The sequence below is a fragment of the Falco punctatus genome (assembly GCF_963210335.1).
Source record: "Falco punctatus genome assembly, chromosome: 5".
NCBI classification, from domain to species: domain Eukaryota; kingdom Metazoa; phylum Chordata; class Aves; order Falconiformes; family Falconidae; genus Falco; species Falco punctatus.
The window spans coordinates 77,745,458-77,772,423 of record NC_137584.1 but is presented as its reverse complement, the minus strand read 5'-3'; the positions used below and the strand labels follow the sequence as shown (position 1 = coordinate 77,772,423).

Here is a 26,966-nt window from a genome sequence, read left to right as displayed (position 1 = left end):
TGAAATTTGGAGGAGTGCTTCAAAGCATCTAACTATACTAGTTATTTGTAAATTACAAAAATAAACTGATTAATGTTCTTTCCAGAACACACAAGACAGCAGTTACTGTCTGCTTTTTAAATTTGGAAATGTACTTTTCTCCTTAAGAGCAACTATGGAAAAATTCTTATAGTGTCGACTCTCTGGTCGTGCTCTCCTCTGCAGTCTAGAGGGAACGCCTTATCTCAAGAAACCAGGGTGGGTGGGAAAACTTTCCTGGGAAAGGACCATTCAGGGTAAGTATTTCAATTTTTTTTTTTGTAGAGAAATATTTTCTTATCAGTTCTGCTAAAATACACAAAGTTTTAAATAATAAGACATTTTAACAAAGGTGTTTGTAAATCCATGCCAAGGTTTATGAGGACCTTCTGTTGTGGCATGAGAAAACAGGCTCTGGGGGCCAGAGGGAATTGCAAGGTCTTACCTGTCAGTCAATAAAGAGTTGTTCTGTTAATTACTCAGTCTTCTAGCTGAATGGACATTGTAGGATAATCTGTGGGTAGGTCTGATTTAGATATCCCTAAACACTGTACATATTTAAGATTAAGATTCTACTTTGCAGTTGTCTGTCCTCTGTAACAGGTTGAACTAAATTCCTGGACTTGAATGCCTTTTGATCTTCAAGGAAGTCGGGATCTGACCTGCAACACTGAGGCTAGTATACCTGTCCTCTGAGCTCCCTGCCAGTGTTACCTGGGATGTGGAGTTCAACCAATGACTTCTGCTGGCAGAGAAGTTTTGTTGTTGTTGATGTTTTTTTTTTCCTTCTGATTATCCTGCTTTAAAATATTTGAGAGTTTGACTGTATGTACGTGGAATTCTGAGTCTTTTTTTCACAGGACAGTGGTAGGATCTGTTGCTTTCTGGGCTAAGTGAGAAAACTCAGCAGCAATGTCTCCATGTAATTTTATGCTGTTACATAGGTACCAAGTTTGAGAGAGTTGGATTTATTGTAACTGGCAATACTTGCTATTGTTGACTAGTGTTCCCTGTTTTTGTGTGGGTATTTTTTTTTTCTTGTCTGGCAATCTAAGGTGTAGCATGTTCTTGTAAAACAAATTAAAGCCAAGAAGATAGACACCAGGTCACACTTGGAATAAACCACAGCAATGACTTCTACAGGAACTTCTTGCATCTAATTGAAACTTAGGTTGGCACAGTGCATATTAATACAAGAAGTCAACCCTTCAGGTATCTGCTGACACAAGAGCTACATCTTTCTAAGGGGAAAAACTGCCTTTATGCAGTTTATAGAAAAGCCTTTCATTTGTTCTACTAAGTAGTTTTTATCAACTATTATCTGCTAATAATCAAACACAGTTTTGCCCTTCTCCTTCCAGCAAACTGTCATTCTGAAGTCAACAAAAATACTGTTTTTCTAGCTGATGGTAATCAAAAAGTGCAGTAAAGCCATTCTAATGTGGTTAGGGCAGCAGCTGTTCTTTATTTTAATACCATCAGAGGTCCTAATCCATCCACAAGTTCTGATATCAGCTTTCTGGCCCAAGGAAAAGGCTGCTGACTGAAGGTCAGCCTTCATTACCAATGCATAAAGACATTGCATTTACAGAAGCTACATTCTGGCTTAATCACATTCAAAATGGTAAATTTACAACTCTTAATTACTGGTTATTTAAGGGAATTTCTCAAATGTTTTGGACAAAATGTTAAGAACACCGCCCTAGAGTTTAATGTAGTTAGTAAATCAATGCTTAATGGAAGTGGGTAAGAAGGAATGCTTGAAAAAGAATGTCTTCTTCAAAAATGAGGGATACTGGAAGGTGATTTGAGGTCATACAGAGTGGAGGGGAGAGACACAGCAGGTTTAAGATTGTGCCATTGGTTAAGAAAAATTCCCCAATAGATTTTAGCATAAGGTGGGAGATAATATTCAAGAGTTGAATCAAGGGGGAAGAATTAGCGATTGCTTCTGTACATTTGAAAACATGTTTTCGTCTGTGCCTGATAAATTCATGTTTCTTCACAGTTGATGGAAGTTTTAGCATTTGCTGCAGTAGTGCAAGGACTTCTCCATGGCTGTGTTCTCTGATTCAGTCCTCAGGCAGCAGATCTGCTGATAAACTGTACCATTTTGTCAGCTGGGAGTTTGCTCAAACTTTTGAGTTTCCTGTGTAGTATGAGTGCGTGAATGGTTTTAGAAATGTTTTGTACTCTTTTTATTGTCTTGCTTTAATGTGATTACTTTTAACTGTAGGTTCTTTTGCTCTAATTTTATTGCATTTTATGGACACTTTACCCTGCTTAGATTACATGACTTTTGTACTGAGCTTTGAAACTTAATATGGAAACAGAGGCATTGCAAATATAGTGTATGTCTCAGAGGGTTAGAGAAACCTTTTCCATGTGATAGAGACTAATGAACTGGAAGTTAAGATGAGAGTAGGTTGGCAAAAAGAAATTACAGTATCCCTGGCAAGAGAGTAATGAAAGCATCTATTACACTGCAGCAGGGTAGATTCAGGTCAGTATGTGTTGTCTTTAATTGGTTTTGCAGTTAGTCTAAAAAGCATAAAGGCATTGTAAGGCTGCAGCATGCAATCACTGAGAAATTTTGCCTTTAGTGCTACTGGAACTAGTATTGGGGAGAAATCTGGTGATTTCATCCCTGTTTTTCTCCAGTGTGTGTCTGGTTTACAAGAGAAGAACAAAACTGGAAACCAGGTGCTGAGGAAACGAGGTACCAACCCCTGACTGAGTGGGAGTTGGCCCCTGCTTTAAGGCCTCAATAACAGACTGGTGTGCACTATGGGGCTGACTTCTAAAAGCCATGAAAAAGTCATGCTGATTAATTATCTGTCTCTCTTTCAAGATACTTCTTACTAAAAGCTTCAGGGTTTTTTGTTTGTTTGTTTAACAGCTGGAGTTTGTGGCATCCCAGACTTAAAACAGTCAGTTCACTAAGGCTGAAATACCACCAGTGTTGAAGTGAAGGAAATGGGTATTTCACATGGCTGAGCTTGTGTTGCATCAAGCCACAGGGCTATCTAGATCAGTCTTCTGCCAGTTTGGAAACTGGAGTTATTTTTATTTGCTTTTCTTCCAGTTCCTGGGACAGGGCCACGTACAGACTGACAGCACTGACACAGCACAGCAGAGTCTCGCTACTATACAATATCAAATGTTTTTAGTACATATTAGCAAGTTTACTTTCTTTTGATGTTGGTTGCTTTCACTTCTTGCCTTTGCAAAGCTTTTGGGTGGCTTTTCCCAAGAATGTGTGTTTAACAAGCAAAGAGAAAATTCAGGTTATGTAATGATATTTAAATGAATAACCTCTACACACATTCTGTTCTTATCTGCTAGTGATCCTGTTCCTCTGAATAGATGTGTGTGGCTACTTCTCATAGTCTGACTTAAAGGTTTTCATAGAATCATTTAGGTTGGAAAAGACATTTAAGATCGTTAAGTCCAACCATTAACCCAGCGCTGCCAAGTCCACCACTAAACCATGTTCCCATAAACTACAAATCCCTCCAGGGATGGTGATTCTGCCACCTCCCTGGACAGCCTGTTCCAGTACTTGATGACCTTTTCTGTGAAGAAATTTTTCCTGATATCCAATATAAACCACCCCTGGTGCAATTTGAGGCCATTTCCTCTTGTCCTGTTCCTTGTTACTTGGGAGAAGAGAGGACCCCCACCTGCCTACAGCCTCCTTTTCAGGTAGCTGTAGAGAGCGATAATGTTTCTGCTGAGTGTCCTCTTCTCTAGGCTAAACAACCCCAGTTGCCTCAGTTGCTTCTCATCAGACTTGTGCTCCAGACCCTTCACCAGCTCCGTTGCCTGTCTCTAGACACACTGCAGTACCTGTATGTCCCTTTTGTAGTGAGTGGCCCAAAACTAAACACAAGTATTTGAGGTGCAGCCTCACCAGTACCAGGATGCTGTTGGCCACCTGGGCACACAGCTGGTTCATGTCCAGCCGGCTGTTGACCAGCACCCCCAGGCCCTTTCCCACCAGGCAGCTTTTAACCCAGCATAGCGTAAGCCCGTTCTAAGCCATGAGCAGCCAGTCTCTCCAGGACAATACTGTGGGAATCAGGCTTTACTAAGGTCTGGGTAGACAACAGCCACAGCCTTTCCCTCATCCACTAGGCAGGTCATCTTGTTGTTGAAAGAGATTGGGTTCATCAAGTAGGATCTGCCTTTCATAAGCCTGTGCTGGCTGGGGCTGATCCTGTTTCGGTCATGGATGGTTCCAAATTCCTTTGAAGTCTGCTGCTGTCAACAGGAGCAGCAGAAATATATCACAAGTGTTGTGCTGTCCTTTTAATAAGTCTTTCCCAAAGAGATTGTTTTATTCATTACTGGTTGTCTTAAATCTATCACTCTTACACTTTTCAGACTACCTGCTGTTTAATGACCTACATATAGCAAATGCATCATGTCCTGTGTATGTGTTTAAATTTTGAGAATTTTTTGTGGTGCTAACTGTCACTGAAGCATAGTTCAGATTATCTATTCAAAACCTTATTGCACTGTATTCTTTCTGCTGATATAAAATGTACAATCAGATTGACATTGTATAGTGACAATAAAAACCATTTAAAATAGTTTATCCAAACTGTGTATCTGCATTTCATTTAATTCAGGGCTAAGAATTAAATCCTTATCTGATATTTGTCAGTCTTAAAGCAGAAAGAGATGGATGTATGCATTATCAACTTACAATACTTTTATTGGATACATTACAAAAGATGATGAGATTTTTCTGAAACTTGTATCTTTTATTCCCAGTAAAATCCTGTATTTTGTATTTTTCCAGCCCATTCTTCTCTCTTGGTTTGTTTTTGTCGTGTCCCCCCCCCCCCCCCCCCCCACGTTAGTAGGTCTTGCACAGATCTGCACTTCGAATGAGAATTATTCCATGTGAAAAACAGACCACCAACTACTTTCTGGTAGTATATATGAAGGGTGGGGGTAGACACTGGATTCTCAGAAAACTCTTAAGCTGAAAGTCATTTGAGGACAGTGACTGTTTTAGGATTTTGTGTGTTTTCTGTACCACAAATAAATGGTATACAGTTTCTGGATGGGCTGGTCTCCTTAAAATATTAGATACCTACCTTGCTTTTTCTTCTATATCTGCCTTAATGCCCTCCCTAATGTCTTCCCTACCTTACTTTGCTTTTGAAGGACCTTAATCTGTCTTTTATCCACATCTTTGTAGCATATGGACTCCTATTAACGCCAGACCTGTAAAACATGGGTTGTGTTAGTATTCTGTGATACTGATATTTTTTTTTTTAAGGGAAAACTTTAGATTCTTGTTAATGCCGTCTGTGGTTTTGAGCTTTGTGGTACACCTGAGTTGCCATCTGTATGGCAGTTGTTTAGCTTGTTTTTCTTTTTTTCTTGATGTCGTATCTTAGCTGTGTGTAGGGTGGGGTGAAAGAGTATTTGAAACTGAGATTCTCACTTCTGAAAACTGTAAAAACACCAATGCTGTGGAATTTGAGATTAAAAATATGAAAGTGAAAAGCACTTACACTTCTTTCTGATCTCTCCTTGCACCTAATAATCATGCGGCATGTCACCTTGATAATGAAGATAATTTATACCCACTTAGACTATTTATACCGTATAAGGGAAAGTCCTGGCTGATACAGAAGAAACCAATGCTGTCTGTGGTCTGGTTGTATCAAGTGCCATGGGTGCCATCTGCTGACTTCTTCATGTACCACACAGCTCTTTAGCTGTGGGAAGAAGGGAAAATAAAATACATTATGTTAAGGAATGTAGCTATAAATATCCTGCCCCTTGAATATTAGATACAAATTAAAATTTTTAATCCTTGCTGGTTTTGTGTGATATGAGCAACAATGTTCACCCTAAATGTATTTGAGTTTTATTCCAGCCCTGCAAAATAGTTTTACAGAGTAATTGTTACTGTCAGAGTTCTTTTGCAGTGTTTTTGATTATGACAAACCTAGATCTTAATTTTTGCAGTGTATTGTTGCTCATTGTCTGAACTTGGCTTCTAGCCATATACTTTTTATATTTTCAAATTTTTTTACATTTCTAAACTCTCCTCATTCCACTTGTATTCTGTCTGTGGCATCCTGTGTATAGCTAGTAAGTGAGACTGAAATAATGTCTTAATTGTGCTTGCTTGCTTGCAAGCCTGGTAAAAAATATTGTTTTCCTCAGCAAACATACCAGCAGTGCTACCAGGTAGGGTGTATAATTAATTGGCCATACGTGATTTAGTAACAAAGCTGAAAGAAAGTCCAGACTGAAGGAGTACAGTGTAGCTAAATTCTAGAGTAGTTTATAGCCAGTTTATTAAATTGGTTTTAAGGGGAAACTTCTGTTTTGTCTTGCTTGTCCGAGTTTTCTTTAAAACCTAAATTGATGCATTGCTTTGGGTCACTTAACTGAATCTACTGAGAAGAAATTCAGTCCTAATAAGCATGGAAGTCTAATCTCTGATGCTATAGTCTTAAACCGTGTTGCTGCTATAAATCAAATAATGTTCTGGCAAGAGTTCCAGCACTATGATAATCTTTTCAACTGAATTTTTAAAATGGTCCATGACATGCTTTTGGCTGAGGACAAATAGTGCATTCCCTAACGACTTCCAGGCATGGTTTGGGAGTCCGCATGGTCCCAGCAATCATTCCTAATAGCCATTTCAGAAGCCAAGAGTAAAGCTAAGAGTTTCCTCGAAATAACTTAGTTATCATTAATAGCACAGATGTGGCCAGAACATGGGGGTTTATGTCATGGCCCTAACGGCACCAACAGACTTTGATTACTGTGACCAGTCTCACCTTCTTACTGGTCCAGAAACTCCGTTGAAGCTCAGCATGGGGCCTTCATTCCTGGCCTGAACAATTATATAGGTCTACCTGTCTCAAGTCCTGTCCTTGGACACATACTGTAGCCTTGGACTTATGTTGCAACCTTTCTAGTTCTGGCTCTGGGCCCATCTCTTTCTCTCCCCGACTCCCTAGACAGACCCAGACCTGTTCCCATCACCTTCTGTGGCCAGAGTTGTCAATGGTTGCTATGACCAGCACATTGTTCAGCCCACCCTGTTCAGATGCTGCCCTGGTCTGTGAGGGCACTGCCTGTGCTGTGGTCACCCTCAGCTTCCACTTAATCCTCGTGCATGGAGCAGCTTTGCTGTCACTACTCCTTGACAGTGGCCTCAGGACTTCGGAATGGGCCTTGACAGCACTGAACTTACATCATGTAGAAGCAGCTCCATTGTCCTGATACCAGTTGAAGCCTGCTGGATTAAGTGGAGATTTCTCTTGTGATACGTTGGGATCACATGATTGAACATATGTTCAGGGCTTAGGCTAGTAACTCATGGAAGTATTGCATATGAAATGGGGACAGTAGTTCTAGAAACACCTAGTGGGGGACAAAGAATGTGTTTTAGACTGGGTGCACCTTCTTCACGAGACCCTAGTGTAAATTAAGTGGTGCTCCAGAGAGACTCAGCATAGCTGGAAGCAGAATGCAAAAGGCAGATCCTGATGGAAAGTAGTGTGTCTTCAGTCTTGATGAACGTCGGTGCCAGAGATGATGTGCCTAAGGTGGTTTGCTAGTGTCTGAGTCCACATGTGCCTAGCAGTAATGGATTGAGCTTGAAAGTGCAGGCAAGTCAGAAATGGGAGTTTAGAGAGGTTTATAAACATTCTGTCTTCCTGTTACCTGATCTTTCAAACCGTAGTAGAAAATATAGTATCTGCAGAGGAGAATAATAATTGAAAATATTGGAGTGAGACCATCAAGAACCATCAAGACTGCTGTATTTCCTACCCAGCTTTATTTGCACCTAACAAAACACTTGATCTTCCAGAGGTTTTTTTTTCTTTTGTTGTAAGAACAAAAGCAAAACATTTGGAAGCCTTTAACCCATAAATGGGGTCACTGAACCCCTAATGCAGAAGTGCTGTGAAGGTGTGTGCTTGGGAGACAAGCACCAAGATTAATTTTCCAGTTTTTTTGATCCTTTCACAGAACTTGAAGCCAGTTTCCCTACTTTGACTTCAGTTTGAAAGGAGCATGCAGTCCTTTAAAATTCCATTTGAATCTTCTATGGCTGAATGGTAATGAAATTAGTATTTTTTCCACCAAGAATTTGATTTTTTTCTTAACAAAAGTTTTCTACTGAAACCCATTTTGACTGAACAAAAAAAAACCTTGTGAATTTTCATCATGACCTCCTTCTAAATACCTGAGATAGATGCCTACCTACTTTATCAGAAAGATTAGACAAAACATCTGAAATGGGAATTCATACAGTTCTTTTACCTTTGCTTTTTTCCTCTTGCTGTTTGCTTTCTTCTGGATCACAGTCTTGCTTCTTGCAGATTATAGGATCAGGGCTTGCTGCTGTGTGCATTTTCTGTCTGTCATTTTATGATGTAGGTTCAATTTTCAAATTACTTTAACTAGAACATACTTCTGTAAGATGATTTGTTTTTTAAAAGCTTGTTTGTATTACTGGTGTGCATTACCGTGATATGTTTGATAGATACGTGAAATGAGTTATGTAAAATTTCAGAGTTTATAAAGTCACTCAAACTCTGAATTAAAATACTGCCAACTTGTACATTGCAGTTGAACTGAACCTGAGTGGGAATTACGTGCAAGGTAGGAATGAAACATTTTATGTAACTGATATTTAAGTGCTCTGCAATGCTGAAGGCCCTTTGCCAAAAAGCGAGTATTGATATAAGCACCACAGGAAACCAATTGCTTCTCAGTGCTTTGCATTAATAAATTGCTTTTAATACTTCTTAATTGTCTGCTGAGCTCAGAATCCTAATGCATTTTTAAATATCCAGTGTTTCATCTCTTTGTGTGTGTGCACTTTCATATTTTTTCAAGATTTTACGGGTGTCCTACTGGGCTAGCTAAGTTTTGATGAAATAGCTTCACTTATGTACTGATAACAGTAAACTCAATCTACAGATGTGAGAGTTCTTAGACAAGCATTTAATACTGTGTTACATTGTTGAACTTTGAAGTTAACAGTTTTTCAGTGCTTAGAAAAGGTCTTGTTGTAACTAGAGATAAATGGCTGGTATTTTGTAGCTGATTCCTTTCGAACAGGTGGGACAATACCTGGAAAGAGAGCTTTAGAATGTGTTGGAAGGGTTTAGAATCTGGCCCATGGGGAGTGATGGTGGAAATCAGTGTGTGCAAACTTGAGTTACAGAAAAAACCCAAACCCCAACAACAACAACACCCCCCCCCGCCAAAAAAAAAAAACCCAAGCACAAAAAAACCCCAACAAACCAAACCAAACAAAAAAAAAACCCAACCCCAAACCCCCACTTGGAACAAATGCAAATCCTGTTCCTGGAGATTTAGTTTTATAATCTTCCTGTACTCTGAAAAGTGTCATGGATGGGTATGTTATTTACAACGAAAAAAGTCAAACCTCCACCCCTCCTTGAAATCGGAAACTTAAATTCCTTTTGCTTTCTTGCCCTGTGAACTACACTGCTGTGTTTAAAGTGGTTTCAGTCTATTGCTTACTTTACGTACTCATGTAAGCCATGGGTTCTGTGCAGTCTAAGAAAAAGGTAGTAGCTTATTTTTGTGAGGGAAGCTATCTGCTTCTCAACATTGATACTGTAAATGTGAGCTTTTATCTAACTTTTAGGATGCTTTGCTTTTCATGGTTGGAATCTATCGTCTCAATAGACTCACCAGAAGGTGGGGATAAGGACCTTTTTAAAAGCTTGGAAAGGAAATGTGGGACCTTTTTCTTTACCATTCTGCTTCTTGCTGGTAACCGAAGTTTTCCACTTGATATACGCTAGTAATTCCATTCATAATATTGGATTCAGATACAATTCCTCTTTCTTGTGTCAATTAACCTCACCATGATTTGAAGAAAAAACAAGACTCTGTAGGTAAAATAGCCTTCATATATCCCTTTCTAGTTCTTGGTGGTTGTGTCATTGTGGTTTTTTTTGTTTTTGTTTTCTTACCCCCATCTATTCCCTGTCAGTGTTTGCCTCCTTCAGCCTGTTTAGCTGTGGATTGTACAAATTCTGTTCTTTGCACCAGCTGACACAAGGGTATTTATACCTCCACCTACAAAGGAAATGATGCAAGATACATAGTAAGTGGCAAATCCTTAGTGGATAGTTTGGTATCCAAACTGTGGAGAGAAAGTATAGCTGAGTGATTGCAGACTTGTTTGGGACTTCAGACCCAAATTGTGTTCACAGGTTTATGTTTCTGTCCTGACTGGGACACTATAGATGTGTATTGGAGTGCTCAGTTATTATCCCACCTTCTACAGCAGGGACATTTATCCTGAAAATGTTTAGTGAGAATTAGTTAAGGCACTTAACATGCCTTGCTATTACAGGTAGTCCCTGATTTTTATTTTATTTTTTTTTTAAAGAGGGGAGGGGAAATACTATTGCATTAAGATGATTAAAATCTGATCCATGTTTATGCTTATTTGTTGTCTTATTTAGCAAAGCTCCGCTGAGGTATATAGGATTACTTGGAAAGCAAGGTAATGCATAAGATGGATAAAGTTTCAGCCTGGCTGAGAGGAATGGGATCAGCTAAAATACGCAGTAGTAAATTATTTAAATAAATTTACAGCACGTTTTGAACAAAATGTGTAGGTTGAGTACTTGTGCTGTTCAATACCCAGCCTTGGTAAGGAGCCTTTTTTTTTTTTTTTTTTGTTAAAAATAACTTGATAAAATACTCTAGTTTTATCTTTTATCTTCTAATTTAAGAATACATTACTTGTGTCATCGCCACTTGACTGCTTAAGGGTGTGGGTAGAAATCTTCCGTATTCTGATCTTTATGGGGGAGGGAGGATATTCTCCAGATATACACAGAAATACTTAAAGAGCTAATTGGTAACTAATGGATACAGTTGCTATCTCGTGCATAAAGATAAATAGATATTTAACTGAGAATTCCTTCCTGAGATATTTGAATACGTCAGTAGTTTTAAATGCATTAAACATAAAAATTTTTTTGTCAAGCGCTGCAAACAGAGGGGCTGAACTTCTTGACCAGTGATGTGGTTATTGAATTTTACCTATATGTGTCAGAAGATGGTAAGTTCTGCCATTTTTGATTCCCTCCTCTCCTTGCTCATTTAACTCTTAAGTGCTGAGTGACTTAAGACCTCTAGATGAGCATGCAGTTTATACTCACTTTACAGATTCTGCAGAGAAATTGTTTTCGTAAATGTGCTCCATTTTGTACATGGGCCTTGGAAGAAAATAATATTAATTTGGGGTTATCACTAACATTAATTTGGGGTTATCACTAATCCCTTGACACTGCACTACCTACTTGGCTGCATTTTCTTAAAGAAGGATGCAAATTCATGATATCATTGTCTGTTGCAGTTCATGTGATATGAATTATAGTCACTTGGGGGGAATTTTTTTTGCTTTTCTCACTTTCTACTGGGAGCTAAATTTGACCCCGTATTCATACTAAATGGCAGTTTTCCTCCAGTAGCAGTAGTCTGCTGCATGAAGCTTTTAGGAGTTTATGCCCTCTTCACACATTAAATAGAAGTTTTACCGACAGAAAAACTTCCTCATAATTTATTAGCTAGAAAATTACAAATCTAAACTAATGTCTTATTTTTATTTTCTACTTATTGCATTGTTTCACATGATGATTTACTTTCCTTATTTGTAACTTACATAGCATCTTAAATGTGCTTGTTAATACAGCGCCTAAGACAATGTACTAGACTGTAGAAGAATAAATACAATCAAAAAGAATAACAAAGCCCTAGTGATGCCAGGAACTTTTTTTTTTTTTTGCGTAGACATGACTCATGTCCCTCTGTAATACCTAAAGTGATGTTGGTGGTATTTTTCATATTTATACAACATTGACTTCTCAATGAATCCAAGCCAGACCATTTAATTACAAATTTTCTGCTCTAAGGTAGTATTTAAAAATGGGTTTACTCTGTGTAGAAGGAATTAGCTTAATATGTTTACATAAACTGAGTACAAAGATTACTTTTTGTTATATTTTGAGTACATAAGGGCAGACAATGAATCTTCCTACCAGTTTGATTTTTTATTCTGCTTTTTTTATGTTGCATGTACATGTGCACGTAGTGTGTGTGCGTGCATACTGCAGAAAAATAATATGGAAGCTAACTGATTTTCTCAGGCTAGCAGAAAAGTCAGGTAATATTAAACAACCAGTAGAAAATCTGCTTGCCAGATTTCAAAGAAACGAGTTACTGGAGCAGTCAAGGCAACTAAAACTGAGTACAAGAAACTTGGACAAGTATAGAGCAGCACAGAGTAGTTGTCACTGAATATTTTTTAGGTAGTGAGACAACTCTTTACTGTGAAAGTTATTGTTTTGTTTGCAAAACAATCTGCTCAAACTGGAATTCAATCCTGTACACATCTTATTTCTGTTAGCAATACTGGAAGAGCTTATAGGCCAACTAGGTAAAAAGAGGTAAAAGCTGCTGTGGTGAATTGCATTGTAGTTCAAAGTTTGGGGAAATGTAGTGAGGTATTTAAATGCACTTGCAATGATATTTAAGTGGCAGTCAAGGAGCCAGCTTAACAGAGAATCGTCAGACTGGACGAAGGAAGTATTTTCTGAGGTCTTGGCCATTCAAAGTATATTGTGTTATTATCATATTGAGAATTTGACTTTTCTACTTGAGTTATTTCTGAGTCTATGAGCAAGCAGACCTCCCTGCTTTTACCCATGCAAATAATAATCAAGAGCCTGAATGAGAAGGCCTGAAGCTAACAAACTCCTTTTTGAGTTTGAGAGTGGTTGCAAGTATCCATTCACCTGAGCAGAATGACAAGCATTTTATTTGGTGCATCTGCTTAGTGGACAGATATGTGCTTTGTTTTCCCCAGGGTGGTTCCCCAAATTATCGTTGCTGCCCTGAGCAACTCAGTTCCTGCATTGTATCTTCACAGAATCATAGACATTGCTGGAGGCCATCTGGTCCTGCCTTTTGCTCAAGGTCGGGACTGTTGCCAGCACTAGATAAGATCAGCTCTGACTTTTTTTTCATCAGCTTTTGAAAACTTCCATGAAACGCCACAACCTCTTTGGGTAGATGGCATCTATACTTCATTACCCTTCAAGTGAAGAATTTTTTCTGTAATGTCCAGTCAGGACCTCCCAAGCTGCAACTTAAGGCTTTCCCCCTTATTTTACTATCATTTGCACTTCCAGCAAATTTGCAATTTGTCTTGTTGTCCAGAGTGCTTAGGAAGATACTGAACAGTATCTACCCTGCTACTGACCCTTATGATATTCTGCTTATTACTTGTTGTCAAATGGATGTTGAGTACTTGATTATTAACATTTCAACCTGTCAGTTCAGCAAGTTTTCAACCCATTTTAACATCCTGTTCATGCAGCCCATGTTTCCTCAATCTTACTAATGAAATTGTTGTGTAAGGATCTTGGTAAGGCAGTCTTACTCAGAGCTCTTAAAAGTGCTTGTGAAACGGGTGATATTTACATTATATCTGAATGCTTAGTATTAGCATGTTACTTATTGGATGTGTGGCTTTGTTTTCTGTTTCAATGGCTGGGACTGGCCTACAGAGAAAGCTCAGTTTGCTTTCTGTGAGCTACTGGACCCTGAAACCTGAGCTGCTGAACAGTCAAAGAGGTGTTATTTCTTCCTTGGAGGCAACTGAGCGCTAGGAAAAACAGGCTTCCAGAATGAAAAGTGAGAGGGGAGAGAGGTTAAGGGAAGAAGCAGTGCAGTGGCGTTCTGGGGAGGACTGGGAGCAGAAACAAGCTGCAGTGATATGGGAAAGAGACTTCCCAGGGAGCGTGGGGACAATGTGTTGAGTTTCCCGCAGTGCAGGAAGCCACTTTATTGCCAGGTGGAAAGCCACCTGAAGGGTAACGCTTCTATCTGTGAGGATGCAGTAGATGGGTAAATTTGCTTCCAACTGTGTTTCATTCCTATTTTCTCACTATGAGGCTTCTGTGTTTTGAAATGTTCAGATTTTAGTCTTCAGTCACAGCTAACTGCATAATGTGCTACGTCAGCAAGAGCAGAGCCAGCAGGTTGAAGGAGGTGATTTATTTTGTTTACTTGTGAAGCAACATCTGGAGTAGTGTGTCCTATTTTGGGCTCTGCTGTACAAAAAAGATGTAGGCATACTGGAGAGGGGCACTGAAGGAGCATGTAACATGTGGGGAGGCTGTCTGTGTGGGCTGGGTTTGTCCAGCCTAAGGAAGAGAAGAGCAAGCCTCAGGAGGGGATCTAGTTGTTGTCTTCCACCATCAAATTAGTGTAGAAAAGAGATAGCCAGGCTCTCCTTGCAGGTACACGATGAAAGGGTGGAAGGCAGCAAATACAAGTTGCAATGTGGGAGATTCTGACTGGATATAAGGAAAAACAGTTTTCACAGTGGGTAAGCACTGAATCAAGGTGCTGAAGGAGGCGGAGAAACCTCCATCCTTGATGAGTTTTTGGAACTTCACTGAACAAGGCCCTGAGCAATCTGATTGACTGAAGTTCTCCCTGCCTTCAGCAGGAGGTTACACTAGGTGACCTCCAGAGGTCCTTTCCTATGTAGATTGTTCTACTGTCCTGTGAGATGTACACTTACAGGGCACTGTATTGGTGTATCGTGGAAAGTAATGTGGTTTTATGTGCATGAGTATTCTCCTGCTCCTTGGCTTGTGAAAACCATTCAGCAAACTCAGTAATTTCTTTGTATCATGGTTCTCTTACTAATGGCTTTGGAAAGCATTTAATCTTCACATGAAAACACTGTGACAAATCTATTGAAGAAAACTGATTCACTGGATAGGTCTGGTATCAGCCTTTTTGTTGTCCAGTTTGCAAAGGTAGAGTTTGCTTGCATATAAACTGTCATAGGTAGGACATGGTTTGTTGCATTGTTGTTACTACAGATCAGAAGATCTCATTCTTTGCATTCCTTCCTGCATGACTCTGAAGAGATGGAAAATGGTTAGCATCATTCCGGCACCAACGTAATCTTTTTTGCGTTGTTGATAATTTTTTCTTTTCCATATAGTGGCTGAGTGCTGTGTGCTTGAATTCTTACTTACTGACAATCTGCTAAATGAAGCTGTCTCTGGACTGAGATCTCGGTGTTCATTGGCTGTGTCTTCATCAGAGAGCGGGATAGCAAAGCGGGACTTGGTCTGTAGAGGAAAATAGTTGTACATGTGTTGTGTGTATTTCAGATTACTTTTTTAATATAGTTTAAGTCCTCTGGACTGAGCGTACTCATTACGCTCCTGGAATGCCTCTTCCATTTCAGTTTTGTCCAAAGAAATCAGATTTGTACACTCAGCCTGGTCACCGGTATAGAACAAAGTGTGGTAGCTGGGTGTTGTCAGGAGGCTTGCTTCAAAAGCACAGTCCTGATCTGAACTTAATGCAAATATAGACACACCCATAAAATACTGTTGTTTATGTGAAGAGTATTGAAGTTGAGATTTTTTTCACCTGCTTGGGGGGACTTAAACCGGGATAATAAAGAATTATTGGGGCCATATTAACATGATTCTTAGTCATGTGAACTGTCAGAAATTTTAGAAGGAAAACACATTTTTGGTATACAAGTGAATATCCCATCACTATGGATTATATTCTGATCTGTGCATATCTGTTGTGGAGCTACTGAATAGCCATCTACAAATAAATTACTATACTAGGGTATACTTAGTTGAATTTCAGACATGGAGAGACAGAATAAAAAGCAAAGGCAACAAAGGCAACTAATGGGGAAGAAAATGTTAAAAATGGGGTTTGGTTCATTCCTTACATTGCTGTGTAAAATATGAAATAGGTGGGAAGTCATGCTTCTCCAACCTGATGGTGGTCTGCAATGAAGTGACTAGCTCAATGAATGAGGGGAGAGCAGCAGATGTTGTTTAACCCAACTTTAATAAGGCTTTTGACACTGTCCCTTGTAACACCCTCATACACAAACTAATGAAGTGGGTACTAGATGAGTGGGCAGTGAAGTGGATTGAGAAGTGGGTCAAAAAGTGTGTCAGTTGCTGGGCTAAAAGGGTTGTGATCAGCAGCACAAAGTCCAGCTGAAAGTTGGTCATTGGTGGTGCACCCCAAGGGTTGCTACTTAATCTGGTGCTGTGTAGCATCTTGTGGTTTTACCCCAGCTGGCGACTAAGCATTATACAGCTGCTTGCTTACTCCCCAACAGTGGGATGTGGGAGAGGGTTGGAAGAGTAAAAATTAGAAAACTCATGGGTTGAGATAAAGACAGTTTAATAGGTAAAGCAAAAGCCACATGCGTAAGCAAAGCAACACAAGGAATTCATTCAGTGCTTCCCACCGGCAGGCAGGTGCTCAGCCATCCCAAGGACAGCAGGGCTCCATCATGTGTAACCATGACTTGGGAAGACAAACGCCATCACTCTGAATGACACCCCCCCTTCCTCCTTCTTCCCCCAGTTTATATACTCAGCGTGACACTCAGTGGTGTGGAATATCCCTTTGGCCAGTTCAGGTCAGCTGTCCTGGCTGTGTCCCCTCCCAGTTTCCCGTGCTTCTCTAGCCCTCTCACTGGCAGGGCCTGAGAAACAGAAAAGTCCTGGACTTGGTATAAACCTCACCTAGCAACAGTCAAAAGTGTCTGTGTGCTGTCAGCATTTTTCTCACACCAAATCCAAACCACAGCACTGCACAAGTTACTAAGAAGCAAGGTACCTCTATCCCAGCTGAAACCAGGACACATCTTCATTAATAACTTGGATGATGGGAGCAAGTGCACCCTCAGCAAGTCTGAAGACAACAGAAAACCTGGAGGAGTGGCTGGTAAGACCAGATGGGTGTGCTGTCATTAAGAGGGACCTCAACAGGCTGGAGAAATGGGCCAGCAGGAAGCTTAAGGGAGTTCAGCAAAGGGAAATGCTAAGTCCTGCCCCTGGAGGAGAACAACTCCATGCATCAGGCTATCCTGGGGACTGACTGTCTGGAAAGAAATGGCCCTGAAGTCCTCGTGAACACCAAGCTGAGCATGAGCCAGCAGTGCATCCTGGTGGTAAAGAGGACCAAGGACTTTCTGGTCAGTATTCAGAAGCGTGGTGGCAGCAGGTTGAGGGAGGTGATCCTTTCCCTCTGCTCACTCCCATCTGAGTGAGGAGTTCTTGTTCTCGAACAAGAGGTTTGGTCTCCTCAGTACCAGAGAGACATACACTGGAGAGACTCCAGCAAAGGGCCACGAAGGTGATACGGAGACCTGAGCATCATATAAGGAGAGGCTGAGAGAGCTGGGACAGTGCAGCCTGGAAAAGAGAAAGCTCAGGGGGAGTTCGTCAGTGTGTGTAAATAACTGATGGGGAGGAATGAAGAACATGAAGCCAAACTCTTCTCATTGTTGTTCAGTGAAAAGAAAAGAAGCAGTGGGCACAAATTGAAAAAGGGGAATTTCATTTAAATATTAAAAAAATAGTTTATAATATTAAAAGTGTTATTGCAAGGTGATCAAGTCCTAGCAGAGCTTGTCTAGAGAGACTATTGAGAAATACTCAAACCCTGACTGGGCATGACCCTGAACAACCTGCTGTAGTTTAACCCTGCACAGAGCAGGGGGCTGGACTAAATGCTGTCCAGGCTTGCCTTCCAGCTGCAGCTATCCCTGTCTCTTATCAGTCTTTTTCCCCTTACGGAAAGGTCACAGCTTAAGACTGTTCTTATAAAGCATTCCTATAAAATCTTTGTATGAAGTGTAATTTTCTTGGTGGATTCAGGAGTGTTGGTATGCTAGTATCAGACTTCTCCTGGTTCCCGTTTGCCCACGCTTAGATTTATCGCTTCAGACCGGTTAATTTAAAATGATCAATTGCTTGCACTGATTTAGCAGTCATTAGGATCATTTTATTGCACAAGTTTTGGCACTTCTTCCACTGGCACTTAGCTTTTACCCAAATTAAATTCAGGTTCTGTGGAAGTAAAATAGCTTCCAGTATGTTCTTAGTTTAAGTTATTGATGAGCTCCTGTTAGACTTGGATTTGATACTGTATTCCCAATTTACTGATAAGACATAACCCATTGTTGATCTGTGCCTTTTGGTAGGAACCCTCTTTATGTTGCCTTGGATCATTCCTTTTTTATTTTTTTTTGTCTGACTTCAGTCATCAGGACAGAAGCTGGAGTTGATTCAGCTTCCCAGTTCTTACCTGGCTCCTTAAATCCAGCTGGCCTGTTTTAATGGACTCTTACGTGTGCTTTGCTGGCAATGTAAAAACTTGAATGACTGAAACCAAACTCCTGTTCTTTTTCTGACGTCTTTTTTGTTCTTTTATGCTGCATATGTCACAATATCTTTGCCTGGATTCCAGGTGACAGACCCAGACAATCTAATTTTATCTATGCTTAGCAGACTTCATCTTTAAGAACTATTCTTTCCCCCTGCTTTTGTGGCTGAAGGAATGTATGAGCCATAGCAATCTCTTGAGCTGAGCTGACCACGTGCTTGGGTTCCACAACTCCCACGCTTTGTTCCATGCTATTTCATTATTCAGTATTGCTGTTAAGCATCTTCCTTATGAATCATTGTGACCATAATTCTAATGTATCAGATGATGCAAAGTGGTATGAAATCAAAGTGTGCTCAGGCTTCTTTTTTCCTCTCTCTAGCACTGCCACTCTTAGGTATTCACACCACTATTGTACAGTTCCATTTCAGGTTTATCACCTTCTTTGCTTTTCTTCCCTCCTGCACTTAAAAATCTTTCAAATTACTCTTGTCCTTTTCTTTCCAACACCAACACCAATCATGTCCTGCTAGCATTCCCACAGACATCTTGGAGCTTGTTATTGAATGACAAGTGTGTATTTGTTTGCTGTGCCACCTTTGTCTTCTATCTGTCTCTTCTTTATACTGTACTGAGTATTGAGCTGAGGTGTTGTGAAGCAACATAATAATTTGTCTTTCTTTACCTGCAAGTATTCTGCTGCCAAAACCTGGGATTGCGTTGGCTTTTTCTAAATGCTAGTTTGTTACCTTACCCATGCTGCTGGTCTGTGGCTTGTAATCCCAGTCTTGATTTTCTTGTGTTTTGAAGACTTGAAGCCATTGCCAGTTTTGCCAGTGCCTGTTGCATGGGTTGTCATTAGTATGCCACATAAAATTACTGTAATAGTCTGTTTCAATAGAAGTGGTATTAATAACCTCTCCCCAGCCTGGTATTTCCTCAGTTGGCACTGAAGGTAGTGTGTCCTCTTCTACACACAGCAGTTCCTATACAATCCTGTCTTCTCTGCATTAACAATTTGCTGTCCAGTACTGTATCAGATGATTTATTATATGTGATTCCCCATTTATTTATCTGAATTAAAATATGCTAGACAAAATCTATTAAAGATTCTCTTCAAAAAGAAACTAACTTTAAGCTTTTGCTGTCTTTCTTTAGCATTTGAATGTATGGCTTGCACTGATCTCTTTCAAAACCTCTTTGAAAAATCTCGAAAGGTTGTGTAGGCCTGCTTGCCTCCTGCAATTCCACCTATATTTAAGAAAGCTGTGTTTATTTTTGTCCAGTCATATGGTTTTCATGTTGATGACACAACCCGAACTGATCAAATTTGAGGTTGACCTAACCCTCTGCCTTTGATGTGAGGTTAAAGTTTTGGGGTTTTTTTTATTAGTGCTTACAAATAACACATTAAAACAAGAAAGCACTCAAATAATGAGATCTCAAAAATAATGTAAGGGACAAGATGAAGTGGTTAGAAAACTTTATGCTGCAAAAACAGGCTATAGAGGGGATCCAGGAGTCTCTTTTTCCAATTTAGTCATTTTCTGTGGTTTCCGGGGTTGCAGCAGATTTTGTACAATCATAAATGGAGAAGGTCTGAGATAGTGGAAAGAAAGGAGCTTGGTTTTGGTTCTTTATCTCCCATTTTCGAAACTGAAATCTCTGTCAGAGATCTGTTTCTGTTCTTTCATTTGAATTAAAAACTACATGGACTTCAGATGACTTCTATTTAATAAGTTCTTCTACAGTGTTCTGTTATTATTACAGTTCATAAATTCATGTTGAAAATAACCACCTCTAGCTTCCCATTCACCAATGGAAATAAATAATACTTCAATTCAAAGCAAATTCTTTACAGCTGGGTTCTCCATCAGTATTACATATAAAGAAATTTAAGTCAGGAATGTAAACTAAAAAAAACCCCAGATATCCTGTGAATTATGAAATCACTGTCTGAGGGTACTGATTTTTAAATGGTAAAGTTATCTCCTTATTCTTTTTCTGCTGCCTTTAATTGTGCTATAAAAAATATTGAGGTTTTGCTCAGCTTTTGGTCTACAGGTAGCGCTAAAATAGGTCTTAACTTGTAATCCCTTCAGAGGAACTAATTTTGATTTTGTACGTTCAGCTTGCATAAATGTTTTGCTTCCAGAAATTTGTATAGTAATAAATCAGTAAAAATAATTAGCTGTGTTTAATAAACTGAAGATTTTATTTAGCAAATTGTATTACAGGAATTGTTGTAACTAGGGAATGTTCAAAGGCATTAGAGGATGAGTCAAAAGATGCAGGCCATTAAAATTTAAATAATTTTTCCGGATCTTAAATTGACATTTAAAAAAACTCATGTAACTCCAAACCTGTCAATGCCTTGAAGATTCTTTATGGCATGCTTTTGTCCTTGGTAACTACTCTGCCTTCTAGAAAAGCTTTTGTTATCTATGTGTTCTCAAAATACCATGAAATATTTGCCCCATCCCTGGAAACAGTCAAGGTCAGGTGGGACAGGGCTCTGAGCAGCCTGATCTAGCTGAAGACATCCCTGCTCATTGCAAGAGATCGGACTAGATGACCTTTAGAGGTCCCTTCCAACTTATGATTCTATGATATTTAGTAGCTTTTGAATGTAAATGGATCTTAATATAGAAACTCTCTTGTCTGTCACCCACCTTCTCTTTCGTATATTTACAAAAACAAGGCAGCAAGTTGGGGACTATTTTTATGGCTGTCAGAACACTTATCTTTATGAATTAATGCCTTTTAGTCCCTGTTGGCTTATATTGCTACTAAGGTGGAATCAGTGTTAGGCTGTGACTGTACCTTGCCCCTGTTTCATGACCACTGTGCATCCTGGCTCATAGCCAGATGCTAAACCGATGAGGGTTTCTTTCAGTGGTCAGCAAGATGCTCTTTTAATCTTTTATGTGCAATTTTTTTATACTATGGCTATCATTACAGTGAATGTGATGTCTTGGAGACTTAGGTGGGCTTCTCTTAGGACAGTCTTAATACAGGGCAGGCTGCCCTGCAATAATCTGCAGCTTGATATAGGAATTGTTTCGCTGGAGAATTTGTTCTTTTTAATATCTATGTACTGCTTGTGGTCTGGTACATGTCCCTTCAGAAATTTGGCTGCATTCATTGGTGTACGCAATAATATTTTGTAAATGGCAACCAGATGTTACAATAATATTTTAAGATGCTAAAAGAGCATTGACGGAACAGGAATTGTATAACTCCTACAGTTGCTCTATCTAAAAGATAAGAAATTATTTTTTCTTCAAGTTCTAATTCAGTCATCTTCAAGGAATGTTTCTTGGCATGTGACTGTCTTCAATTACTTCCTTGTGTCATAGAAACATAAACATGCTTGTGATATACACTTAGGAATTTAGAGTGGGAATAAATCTGTATTACCTGCAGAGCATATCCTTTCCATGAAAAATGGTTACTATCATGGGATATAATGCAAAGCTAGAATACTTTTAAGAGCTAATTTAGAATTGTGACCTTTCTCTGTTACGCATGTTTTGGAGCATGAATTTCTTCTTATTCAAGTTGATGAAACCAGTGCTATGGAATAAAACAAAGTAGTTCCAAGTGATCCTTTGAGAGCAGGTCATACATCGAGGATGCCTCTTGCTATGTGTTGAATATTTGAGCCTAATTTTATCTCTGTGGCCTGAGGAAATTGTAATATAATTGGTGATATATCAGGTGAACTCAAATAGAATTTTGCTTGTCCATCTGATGATGGAAGGGTGAGTATGAAATTATGACTATAAAAGCTCAGTTTATGACTAAAATTTATTACTATTTTAAAGTTGCATATTAAATGACAAATTGTATTTCTTGTCTTTTAAACTATGAAGAAACAACCCCCTTTCTACAGTAAGCTCTACTTGCTTTGTGGTGCAAGGGAAAAGATTCCTTTACAGAGGAAAGCTGCGAAACAAATAGTGACCTCCAAACTAAATACAATCTCAAATTCATATTTGATGGTAAACGTTGGTATGGAGTGTTTTACATCAAAGGGCACAGGGTGGAGAGGAGTAAGTTTTTTTAGTGAGACTTCCCTTACCCCTGCCTCCAAAACTGGGTTCCTGTACAGTATATGAAAAGTGAGGTTCTTGGATTAACTCTTAATGGTTCAAATTTTCTTATTTTTGATTGCTTCAGTGCTGACACTGTTTCTCTTCATAGCTTATTTGCGCTGTTTTAATGTAACTGACTAAAGAGAAAATTAAGTGATTTATAGCTATGTGATAAACTTCAATTCCCTGTGTAGAGGAAGGCTGTAGATTCTCTATCAAAGCTGTATCCATAACTGTTCTGTGAATTGATAGAAGAGAATATTACCTTGCATTCTTGGTAACAGATTACAAAAATAATTAGCAGATTAAAGTTAAAACATCAATAAATATTCCCAGATAATTTGAAGATCTTATTTGTGAAGAAGTATAAAATAACTAAGCACACATTGCTTGATGATGATGTGAAGTAAGGTGTGATAAGGTTGTAAGCAAAACTTAGAGTGGATAATAACTGTGGCACAAGTGGTCACGATTAGAAATGCAGAATTGAGTAGCAGGTAAATTTATATTTTAACTACTGTTTTTATTAAAGAGAGACTCTTCACTTGGATGTTTAAATCTAGCTTGGACAAAATTACAGCTGAACTGCTCTGTAGAGAGCAACTCCACATCAGCTTGATGAGCCTGCATCTTTGTGTCTTCAATGCAGAAGTCAAAGGTGGTTGCTTTGGGATTGAAGTTATGAATTTGTGGAATTTTTATTTAGCGTTTTCTGAGATCTAGTGATATTTTTTTTCACCTTTGCAATTTGAACATTTTAACGTAGATTTTTTTAAAAAAATAGTGATTGAACAGTTCCATTAGGTTCTACAAACTAACTTTGTTAAAGTCTGACTGGGAGTGGGGGCAACTAAGAAGTCTTAAAAACAGCATCTACAACAGTAAGTTCAAGTATGTTTGTCTATGTAAACGTGGCTAGTAAATCTAGCTGTGCCAAGTAAGTAGTGTTTTCTCCCAGCAGTTCCTGGGCATGGGTGGAGCTCCACAGCAGCTGAGATGTTCCCAGCTGAAGACCAACAGTACCGACACAGATGGGGACTGTTGTGTGCTAGTTGGTCTCAAAACTAAGCTTAATTCTGGGCAGGCTTAGTTTAATGGTGTAACTGTAAGTACAGTTCAGGAATCAGTCCAAGGTCCAAATGTATGTAGCCATTTCATCTGCAAGCTTCAAAATATGAACCAGCATATTCCCGAAGTCAAACAAGTTCCTAAGCAGGGTTTGCCTAGATGTAAAGCAACCAGAAGACCATAAGAAGCTGTAAAATAAATAAAAATCTGAGGCTGGGAAAGTGTCGTGTTTCCAAGAAAACAAGAAACTTCACAGAACTTTATAGAAACAGTTGTTTCTGTGTTTTCAAGTTTTTCAGGGATTCCTGATTAAAATTAAGTTACTTAAATAAAACAAACCCAAGAAAACACCTGTAAACCAAACAAACCCCAAAAGCTAAAGTAACAGCTAAACTGCTCTGATTAGTTGGAGCCAATATTTTGCTTCTCCCTCTCCAGCCTTTGGAAAAAGCTCTTGAAAAGTCACTGTTGTCTAGGCTTTTCTACATGATTAAGAGTAACGTGGTGAGGAACATGTGTGCCTGAGGTCTTAACTGGCAGTTTGCACCTAACGATAAACTTTGCATGGCATATACAGAACTGCTGCCTCAACTGCAAGGATGGCTGGTGCCGTTGTTTGAAAGTGGGAAGAATCTGCGCTGGTAGACATAGAGGCTTTCTCTGTATTAGGTATTTCAGTAGTAGCTCTGATTTGGCCAGAATATCTGGTGCAGACCAGATTTCTTATGGATCTCGATGGCTCGATTCAGAAATACTTCAGGGTTGGTTTTTTTTTGTTTTTTTTTTTGTTTTTTTTTTCCTGAAGACTATCAAAACTAGAATGTGTTAGGATTTTTGTATGGAAATGTTCTTCTACTAGAAAATGTCTTGGTTTGCATAGTAGCGTACATTTGGGTTCATTGTTTGCAGCTCCACGTTTCAGAAAGAAGTTGATTATTTTAATATAGGTAAGTTGCTTTGAAATTAGATCAGCTTTCTGTCACTTGTATTTTTAAAAGTATCTGCTATTTAATTACTGTCAATTTAATATTGACAATGCATTGAAATGCCCTTTTATTAGAGAGTGAATCAATGTACAGAATGACTGAATGATTTAGAACTGTATTAAATAAACATTTTCTGAGACCACTGTACTGATACTTCATGCATGAGGTGACTGTATGGGAACTAGCTCTGTTTTAATTTTTTAATTTTTGTTAATATCTGTTTAGAGCTGTATCACACTTTATAAAAACTACTGAAATATTGAATAGACTGAGAGTGTAAACCAGAAGAATGGAAGACTGGTTCTGGTCCATCTCTGGGTTGGGTCACTGGAAGAATATTTCTCAAGTTCTTGTTGGGCAAATAAGTCTGGTTTTTAGGGAGAGGAAAAGGAAGAAACTGAATCTGATCTGTTATATCTTCACATAATATACAGGCTCTTAAATGGGCCATCATGGTCTCTTCTGTTTGTGAAATCATGAAATTAGCCTTGTGGGGAAGGACTGAGATAAAGCCATTTTGTAAATACATTACAAGTTCACTAATATTTTAGAATTACTCAGATTTTTTTTTCTTATCACTTGCAATTTTTTCCCCTCTAGAGCATGTAACTTCCTTAACAGATGTCACATTTCACTTTAGAGCCACTGGAGAAACTTGATACCTGACCTTTTGGTCCCATATTATCTATCTCCATCTGTCCTTTGCACACACATAAAAGAATAATAGCAGGAAATTTATCAAAATGGAAGACAGTGTCATCTTCTGTCTGTAATGAAGACAAGAATGGATATTTCTATATGGTAAATTGTACGTATCAACACTTTTTTTGTGTGTCTGCATTTGGATCAGGGGATTAACAGGAGAAGAGACTATCTGGTTTAAAGTGCTGCAGCAAAATAAATAGCCACCCTATAATATCAGGATAAAATAGCAATTACGTAAGAAATCTGTTATTCATTGCTTCATTATTTTCTGTCTGACTGCATGCTGTTTGACAGTTTACTTTTTTTTTTTTTTTCCTTTGAACTGGACTGCTTTTTCTGGCTTGGCAGTAAGCACTGTTTTCTCTCAGCACAGCCATTACATCTCTCACCTGTGTGTCCTGTGCAGAGCTGCAGCTCAGAGATAAGGTTGGTCTCTCACAACAGTGAGCATTGGTATTCCAGCCTCTACTTTCAAGGGCATTTTGCTCTGAAGCTTCTCAAATGGCAAGGAAAACATACAGGCATGTTAAATACTCTTGTTAGACTGAGACAAGTAAGGGTAAATGGAAATGATTTAAAAATACATTTTGTAACTGTTAGAGTTCATGGATAACTGTAAATCACATTTTTAGGTGGGATTATTGTAGGCCTATCCCAATCAGCATCATGCATTAAATTGTGTCTAGTGATGGAGACTACCTGCCCTTCTCAGTTTACACTTAAAATCCAAATAAAACACAGGGCTCTGAATGTGTGTTCTTGCATGTTCTTTGACCAAGGTCATAAAGGTAGTTCAGTGAAGAACTGAATCCATCTCTTCAGCATCTTGCTCCTGTGCCAGTCTATGAGCTCATCCATCTTCCCAATGTGAACTGAGAAGGTGCCTGAGATTTCAGGGGGTTTTGCAGCTCTCAGAGCATTGGCCTGGCATCCTTTGTGTGTGGCAGTCTCTTCAGAATCCATGCATGACCTGGCTTTAAATCTTTTTTCAAGTACTGCAAGACTAAATATATGTGCTTCACCTGTTTTGCAGTCTTTGCTCATTCTATCGCTTCTATAAAATTAAATTATAAAATTATATATATATATAAAAATTAAAGATAACATAAAAATCCACTGATTAGAAATTTGCCTGGGAAATCTGTTTTACATATGCTCCTTGACCTTGCCATACATCTACACAGTAGGTAGGTATCTCCATTCCTATCTTGCTGTTGAAGAAATTGAGGCACAGTGGTAATGTGTAGAATTCAGTTCAAGATCAACATTTCAAATTTAAACATCACCTTAAACATACAGTGCATATGCAGTGTATGTTTAAGTTTTTGCAGTAGTTGCTGGAAATCTAGTTAGTAGTCAGTGGAGGTTAGAGAGCAATTCAGACCATCCTAAACTACACAAGAAGCGAATGGTTGGCAAAATCCCACTCTAGAGTCCATTTGGTGTATTGAATATGAAGCTTTCAGTTGCCCAAATGCAGGTGCTTAGTGCTAATTTAAATATTTTAAAGAATGTCTTGGGGCCTTTGGCTGATGGTTCAGAAGAGAAGGGTCTTCCAGAAGTCCTTTATCACATTTGTCAACCCTGTGCATGTCCTGGATACCCTAAGGCATCTGACATTGCACTAGATATCCATGCTGAAGCACTAAAACTGAGTACCAAATCTGTTGCCTACAATGGCAATGTATATACCAGGGTGTGGAGATCTAAGTTTATTTCTCTTAAATTTAAAGCTGAAACCTATGCAATTTATCTGTGATACTACGTAGACAGACTGCAAATAAATTTAGCTTACACTACAGGGTTATGA

General features: G+C 38.9%; 1 protein-coding gene across 2 annotated transcripts in view; it reads left to right on the top strand.

Moving 5' to 3' along the window:
• The window catches only part of RCAN2 (regulator of calcineurin 2), a 92,714-nt gene that overhangs the window by 16,599 nt on the left and 49,149 nt on the right, over nucleotides 1-26,966 (top strand). The gene's annotated exons all lie outside the window — the stretch shown is intronic.